The sequence below is a fragment of the Bidens hawaiensis genome, unplaced genomic scaffold (genome assembly GCF_021521415.1).
Source record: "Bidens hawaiensis isolate Kalapana, Puna unplaced genomic scaffold, B.hawaiensis_p1.1 tig00009161_1, whole genome shotgun sequence".
NCBI classification, from domain to species: Eukaryota; Viridiplantae; Streptophyta; class Magnoliopsida; order Asterales; family Asteraceae; genus Bidens; species Bidens hawaiensis.
The window spans coordinates 247,493-255,760 of record NW_027491675.1 but is presented as its reverse complement, the minus strand read 5'-3'; the positions used below and the strand labels follow the sequence as shown (position 1 = coordinate 255,760).

The 8,268-nt window shown below is 40.7% G+C and overlaps 1 pseudogene; it reads right to left on the bottom strand.

Annotated features, from left to right (window-relative positions):
• Positions 1-225: 225 nt before the first annotated feature.
• LOC143531441 (small ribosomal subunit protein uS3m pseudogene) lies at positions 226-7,518 on the bottom strand (annotated as a pseudogene).
• Between the last annotated feature and the right edge of the window lie 750 nt (positions 7,519-8,268).

The window sequence follows — 8,268 nt, the reverse complement described above, 5'->3', positions numbered from 1 at the left end:
ACAAAACAAGATCATTTCGCTCCATTTTTAGTCAAATAGTGAAGGATATTCGATTAGTAATGAAAAAGGGGGCGGAGGGGATCCGTATATGTTGTTCAGGTCGATTAGAAGGTGCAGAAATAGCTAGAACTGAATGCGAAAATTATGGAAAAACATCTAGTAATGTATTTACTAGACCACCATCTCGCTATGGCACAAAACAAGATCATTTCGCTCCATTTTTAGTCAAATAGTGAAGGATATTCGATTAGTAATGAAAAAAGGGGCGGAGGGGATCCGTATATGTTGTTTAGGTCGATTCGACCAGCGAATGAAGTGGGTCAACTTTTTGTCTTCGGCCAAAAACTTTTTATCGCAGGTCGAGCTTTCGACAAAAAAAGCGAAACGTATTCTCTTATCTAAGCTTCTTCCCTGTGCATGAGCTCCCCTCATGGTAGATGGTTCAACCACGCCCGGTTCCACGAAATGATTGAGAACTACGATGGGGTCGAAATGCATTTGGTTCTTTGTCTTCAATAAGTATTGCATGACCGAATAGTTCAAGGAAGGGCGCACCGCAGGGAGGGTCCTTTTAAGTGGATGACTCGTCGGGCTGTCGGAGGGGGACTTCTTTGACTTCTTTGAGAAAAAGAACTTGAATAACTTCGTTTTTCTAAAGGAGTCGTCATTTAGGAGGGCTATGTCATTTACAAGCCCGGCGTATTTTGGATGCTTGAAGGCCCCGCTGACCCGAAGTGATTTAGGAAGATCCTTCTTTGTCAATGGTGATCGGTCATGGTATCCATAACGTTGCTTCTTTTTCGGCCAAATCCTGATTTCGTTTTGCTTCTCCCGGTCGTCGAGCCTGATCGACTCGACTCTTTTCCCTGCCCCCCGGCCTCTCACTTCGTTTCATTCTTCTTCTGTACCGTCGCTTGAATGAAGACACCCGATCGGCCCGACTTTACCAAATGCCCACCACTGGCCCTTCCCCTTTCCGGGTCTGGCTTTTCCGCGTCATTTCGGTCGTCGTGGTCGACGGGGAAGAAAGAAATAAATGAATGTTCTTTTGGGAAAATGTAGAATAATACACCTACCGAGACGAAAGCCAAAGGTGAGTCTAGTAGGTGGACGTATCGAACCGAAATAAGATCTAAGATTGACATCTTGATACACTAATTTACCATAATAATAAATAGAGTCAATGCAGACTCCGCCGTGGGAAGAGCCGCTTCTTTCTTGCTTGATAGGGGGGCTTCCATTCACCAGCGCAGACTAAAAGTGCTCTCCGAACCGTGCTGGATAGTCACCCATCACACGGCTCTCAAACCCAACCTGTGGTGGATCCCGGGTGACAAAGTAAAAGCCTTTGATCCTTTGCCCCATACTTTGAGATGCTCCTCCCCGCCGATCAAGCAGCGACGCCGCTCTTAGCTTTAAGCCGCTATCGTTCGGTTCGGATAAGTCAAGTCCCTTCGGTCAGTTCGCTCAGGTGATCCTCCCTTATCTTCCCTAACGTTCAGAGTTGTTCTGGTTTGAGAAAGGAGCACCGGCCGAGCCGCCTGAATGAATAAGAAATTGACAGCGGAGGTAATTGCAGATTCTTATTCGAACGAGTTGAAGCTAACAACATGTCGATTACACACCGGAGGTTGGTAAGAACTGAGGGAAAATGCCCCTCTAACCTAAGTGGGCCTACCTGCGAAGCAACTGGTACTTGAGCCGGCGGGGGGGGGGGGGTTTGGTTTCGTGCAAGGCCTCGCAGCAGGAAGAGGCAGTTGTCATTTGAAAGAAAACGCTCTTTGTTTGTATAAGGTTCCAAACCTTTGCACCCTGATGAAACCTTTCTTTTCTATCTTATATTAGTAAAGCCTAAACGTCCTTATTGAAGCCTAGCTAACGAGAAATCAAAGCGATAACGCACCGATTAGAATCGAAATAGAAGAGAAGGCCTTTCTTTCTCAAAGTAAACTTTCTCCCTTCCCTTCTTGCTTTAGAAAGATTGCAGCTAGTGTGCTGGACTAATATAATAGAAAGTCATGGCTCTTCTCCTGTTCTATGAATAACTCTCTTTACTGAGCGAGACTCCGTCTATATCCCTACTAGTGGTTATTCTTTCCAGGCCATTTCTTTGACAGCTTAAACTAGACCCCACTTTCGATTAGATAAGTTTCGGTCTTAATCAAGATTGGTCAAGGGCGCGTCGGAACGGTCGGTAGCTACTTAGTCTCATCCGAGAGTCTAATCTCCTTGTACTGCTTTTTTTCTTTTTCAAAGAAAAAAGGTCCGCTTAGGCTCCTTCCCTTCCACCGCATAGCTGCGGTAGCAGGTACTACGAGCCCTCTGTCCCACACGGCTCGCGTGGTTCACCGGTCCCACCGAAAACTCTCATTTGTTGAAGCGGAGCATAGTGCGCTTTAGGCGCCGAGCGAGAAAGGTCTCTTCTTTCGTTTCGGTTTATTCACTGATCTGAAACTTAGCACTTGTTTTCTTATTGATTCCAGGGGCGGCGGCTAGGAATGGCAACGGGGCGGGTTTGGGGCGGATTTTGGTTAACCCGAACCCGAACCCGAAACCAAAAACCATCCCCGTACCCGCCCCATTACCCGTCGGGTTTAATTCGGGGATTCCCCGTTTGGTTTTTTGTACCCCCCGACCCGCCCCGTCCCCGAACCCGAAAACCCGAAAACCCGAAAACCCGAAATCAATAAGTTCAATACGAATATACGATCTTACAGGTGAAATAATAATAATAATAATAATAATAAGAGAATTAGGGATCTTACAGGTGGTAGGATGAGAACGAGGAGGAGGAGGGTGGTCCGGTGGTGCAGACGGCGAGGGTGGTCCGGTGGTGCAGACGGCCTAATCAGTCGACAGTCACTTTCCTTGTTAGGCTTTCCTTGTTAAGCAAACGGCGATTGGTAATGGTTATCAGCTGAGCCGACAGCCGATATTCCGATAACAGTTAAAGACTAAGAGAGACGGAGACCTAACCAGCTAACCTAATTAAGCAGATTGTAATTTGTAAAACGGCGATTGGTAGCTCTTTGCCTCTTTTCCTTTTGCGCCTGCATATACAGTAGGTTTAGGTTTTTAATATATATATATATATTATTTATATTTATATTTATATATTATATCGGGGCGGGTCGGGGCGGGGGTACCTGAACCCGAACCCGAACCCGAACCCGAAACATTCCCCGAAACAATCTCCGAAACCCGACCCGAAACCGAAAAAACAAAACCCGACCCGACCCGAAATAAGCCGGTTTTCGGGTTTCCCCGTCGGATTCGGGGATTTTTGCCATCCCTAGCGGCGGCGTTCTTGAATGAAGTCTATCCGAACCGAATTAGCACTTCTCAGATCAGGCGAGGCCTCTCCAGCGGAGTTGGGCGCCGGGGCCTTAGCTGCACTAGCGATTGGCATATAGGGGAGTGGTTGCCCGGCTTTCTCGGCCTGGTATCCTGAACCTCGCGTTCATGATATCTACATCCAACTGTGCCTCGGAGATCTTTCACGACATGCTCTGGTCCCGGGTGTCTTCCAGTGGTCTTCTAGCGTTAGAAGAAGTCGTGTCCGTCCCGGACATCTGCAACGCCCTTCCCGCTTTACTTTTTTTAATCTGGGGTGAAGGAAAAGACTGACCCCTTCGGTGACTTTCGCGGTCGCCCTCACTGAACCGACTTGAATCTGAACTACGATTTAGATCAAGTCTTACCGAAATCGGATTTCCTTTTCGTGCCATATATATATATATATATATATATATATATATATATATATATATATATATATATATATATATATATATATATATATATGGGGGGTGGGATTTAGTGAAAACTCCTCTTAAAAAGAAAACTTAAAAACTCCTAAAAATCGCTAAAAAAACTATTTTTAACTTTTTTTAAAATTTTTTTTGAAGTTTCTTTTTTTCCATTATTCTTATATGTTGTTATTGGTTCCAAAAAAAAAAGAAAAAAAAAATAACCCTTGTCGGTAACCTTGTCGGTATAGTGCGCATGGGTAATAGTGTGCATTGCATATATGAAAAAGTGTTTGTATTGCACATAATACAATACTATTACACATATTTGATACACACTATTGTATATATGCAATATAAGACTAATACACACATCGAATACACATTAGTGCATATGTGTAATACAACATTAATCCACACGTGCACCACATCGACTTTTATTTTATTATTATTTTTTTTCCATATAATACAACACTACTATACATATACAATACACAAATATTGAATATATGCAATTAAACACTATTAAACTCAAAAATACATAGTAATACACATGTGTAATACAACGGTATCGCACAGAAATACGTATGTTTATTACAGCGGGTTTTTTATTTTATTTTATTTTTTTCGAGCAAAGGGTAAGAAAATATAAGAATAATAGTAAAAACAGAAATTTGAAAATATTTTTTATTTTTAATTAAAAATAATTCTTAAGGAGTTTTTAAGTTTTCTCTTTAAAAATAAGTTTTCTCTTTATCATCTCCCTATATATATATATATATAGGGTATGTATTGAATGGAAACCCTATTAAGATAAAAAAAACTATGGAAACCTAATACATGATTCTTAACATGCCACATCTCCTTATTCCATCTTTTACTAATTTATGCAATAAGGGTATTATTGTATTTTACTTACAAATTATGACACAAAAAGCATGTCGGTTTGTTCACATCAATCATCCTTTCTTATCTTCACATACAATATTTCAAATTTGTGTGTTTAACTATTGGGTGTGTCAACAAATAAAGTATTCCTTAATATATCCTAGTATAAGTCCAAGTTTTAAAATACGATATGCAATAAATTAGTGTTTATATAATATATGACCTTCTATGAAGTTTAATCATTTATTGTATTTGGTTTGTGAACTAATTTAGTATATTACTTGATTCAGTTTAGCAGTTTAGCATTATTTTTTCTTTTTTTTTTCTAATTTTCATGGTTTAGTATTAATTAATAAAATATAACTTTTTCACATATTTCACAAAGGTATCACTTTCACAATTTATTAGTTTTCAAAAACAATTGCTGTTACTTTTCGTCATTATTTAACATTAATAATTAAATATATGTTCACATTTTTTTAGTTCTAATATCCATGTAACAAAAATTTTAAATATGTTTATATATTTTTTAAATAATTTACATATTTTTATATAAGTAAAAATATCTTTAACTTGTAAAAATATTTTTAAAAATATGTAACAATTTTTTAACAAGCTTACATATAAGCATATTTTTTATATTTGTAAAAGTATTTTTTAAAATATGTAACAATTTTGTAAACAACTTTACATATTTAAAATATGTAAAAGTAACTTTAATTTATAAAATATTTTTAAAAATATGTATGTAGGTTCCCAGCCGGATCAACACAGGATTATCTCGTAACATGAGGGTGCGGAATCCCCTACGTATATGATACGAGTATTTAATCGAGAGACACGTAAAGAAACACATAACACGTAGGACAAAGGTTACTTGTTATTAGATGTTAATACCGATAACACCAAAACCCTGCTACGGCTTACAAGACGAACACACAAAAACCTATTGACTAACGGCGCAAGTTAGGTTTAAATAATACGACAACTTCGCCTAACACCCTAGGCAAAGTTGTCCCTAACTTCGCCAGAACAGAAGTTCGCCAAAACTAGATAACCAAACTAACTAGTTCATAAAGACAAAACAAACATCGTAACGATTACAGACACGATAAACTCGAGACAAATGAACTACTGGCATAATGCACCAACAGATTCCCCCTTGGCAGTAGCTTCATTTCTCTTACATCTTCGTCTCGTCTTATAATCCAAAAAGCCGTACTTTCCATCTTCAAGCATGCACACCTTGTCTCACACAAATTGAGACCACCCTTTGATATTTCTTCGCTTCATCTTTCCAAGCAGGAATATAGAAAATTTTCTTTTCGTTTAGTACCTGCAAATCAGCTTGAGACAAATTAACCAAGTGCATTGGATCATACACTCTTAAGATCTCCTGTTCATCTTGATCTTCCATCACGGCTTCAGCAGTCTGGCAATCAACATACCACCATTTAAGATCTTTCATCACATCTTGAGGCATAGTCTTCATTGGAACCTCTTTCTTACATCTAATCGGTTTGTACTTCATCACCATCCAGGGCTTGCCATCAGCCCGCATTCCCCGTTCTGTATCTTCAATCAACTTCCCCTTTTGAGGCTTCAACAACTCAAACTTTTTCTCCTTAACAACTTCACTCCACACTATTTTACCAACACAACTAGCAAAATTGTCTCCACTCCTATTAATCAACCTTAAACGTGCCAAGTCCTTCACCTCACACTCAGGTAACGTATTGAACGATCTCAACTTCTTAGCAAAATACTGAATCCCATCATATCTTTTCACCACAAACACTTTTAGCTGATCATCATACAACCAACAGATAATACTTTTTTTCGATTCAGCATACCCCTTAATATTATAACTCTTGAACATCGTAGGTACCACTGGCTTCTTTGTTTTGATAAACCAATGAGCATATTCTTCTTTCCACCGTGGTTGTTCCTCCCACTCAGAATCACCCGACACATTATCATCTTGATCCACACTTTCTAGACCAGCACTTAGAATATCATGTTCAACACTATCATCAGGTATCTCACCTTCCTCTAAGCCACTGTCAATATCAATCTGTTCACCAAGCTTTTCAATCTCACTAAGAGGCAACACATCTTCATCCATATCATCCTCATCATCCATCACAACCGTCTCACCACTTGCACTGCCAGATGGATCAGTAGCCTCATCATCCACCACAACCGTCTCACCACTTGCACTGCCAGATAGACCAGTAGACTCCCCCTGAGATGTGGAAGCTCCAAGAGTTTGTTCAATTCTTGGCAGCTCACCACCTGCATCTTTCGAAGCATTGGGATCATCATCTCTGTTATCTCTCCTCTTGGTTCTCAACTCATCCCCTTTGCAACTGGTCTCCCCCTGAGATGCTAAGAACTGTTTAAGCGTATCAAAAAGTTTACCATGTCCAATAAGAAGAGATGACTGAATTTGGTTCTTAGCCACTAGCCGTTGAATAGCTTGTGTCTGAATGAGATTAATTCTTGACTGCTCAGCCACTACACGTTCTAGAGCCGCTATCCGCTTTGAATCTGACAATGAAGCATCAAAGGCAAACGACATGTGAGAAATGTCTTGAGCATATGGCGGAGGAATACCCAAAGTCATCGTAGATTCTGATGTTGGTGGACTAGCGACCGGAGTAGGAATTGAAACAGTGGACCTAGCAGTCGCCATCACCGTAGATTCAACAAACATAGACACAACCTCAGACGGAGTAACAGTACATTGTGGTAGAGACACAATCGCTGGCATAGACAATACAAACGTAGATGGTACGCAAGATGGTGTTAACGAAGACACCGTAGGAACACTAGATGTCACTGGTAATGGATCGGATGAAGAGGGAGGCACTATAGACATACCAGATAACTATGGAGGGGCAAATTTAACAGCACCCGAGCTTTCACCAGCTCTAGCCCTCTTTGATCTACGGACCAAGGCATACAACTCCTGTTCATAATCCGACTCACTATCATCCGAATCTTTCCTCCGTTTTCCTTGGATCCTCTCTTGTGTAACCAGAACTCTCTGAGCTTCAACAGCTTCATCATCGGAAGAATCAGATAAAGTTTCCTCTGAATCCTCACCAGAGAGATGAGATTTACCAACTGAACTAACAATCGAGGAAGATGGTACCCCAGACACGGCAATTGAAGAAACCTGAACTTCCGAGGAAGTACCAAAAATCCCTTGCACTCCCAAAGCAACATCAAGATCTATCCCCTCTGAAGCAGATATAACAGGATCTATAACAGGATCATCCAGTAAGGGAGCATCTTGAACAGGATCAATAGGAACTGGAGCAACATGAACCACGGGAGGTGGTTGAGGGATATTAGCTTGTGCCGGTGCAGGATCAGCAAATTCATCCTCTGGTGGAGCAACATAGTCAGGATTCACAAGATACCCAAACAAAGCTGTGTGTCTTGGACGTCGATCAGGATTACTCCGTGCGCTCGATGATCTACATTGAGCGAAAATTCTCTTGTTTACACATTCCACAAAAAAGATAGGACGACGTTGTGACAGATTAGGAGCAACATGATTAAGAATCATCTGTAAGAATCTCGGATACATTAAGAAACGCTCCCGATCCGCTGCCCGCCGCTG